The following is a 568-nucleotide window of genomic DNA, read 5'->3' on the forward strand; positions in this document are numbered from 1 at the left end:
GACACACGTGGGCATGGACACACTTGGGAGTGGACACACCTGGGCACAGACACACGTGGGCATGGACACACCTGGGCACGGACATACCTGGGCACAGACACATTTGGGAATGGGCATACCTGGGCACGGACACAGCTGGGGATGGACACACCTGGGAACGGACACACTTGGGCATGGGCACACTGGGGCATGGGCACACCTGGGAATGGGCACATCTGGGAATGGACACACCTGGGCACGGACACACCTGGGAATGGACATGCTTGGGAATGGACACACCTGGGCACGGACACACCTGGGCACGGACACACTTGGGCATGGACACACCTGGGCATGGACACACATGGGAACTGGCACACCTGGGCATGGGCACACCTAGGCACAGACACAGCTGCGTGTTCCTTTATGTACAGGGACACACCTGTGCTCGCACCCACGTGCACACCATGCCCGTGGTGGGGTCTGGGGGACAGACAGGCAGGGCCACGCTGAGGATGCAGTGCCCGCGCTACCCAGGCTGTGGGGACAGGGGTGTGACCGCCCGGGTGTGACCGCCCGGGTGTGACCG

Source organism: Corvus brachyrhynchos, unplaced genomic scaffold (assembly GCF_000691975.1).
Source record: "Corvus brachyrhynchos isolate BGI_N302 unplaced genomic scaffold, ASM69197v1 scaffold85, whole genome shotgun sequence".
In the NCBI taxonomy this organism is placed as follows: domain Eukaryota; kingdom Metazoa; phylum Chordata; class Aves; order Passeriformes; family Corvidae; genus Corvus; species Corvus brachyrhynchos.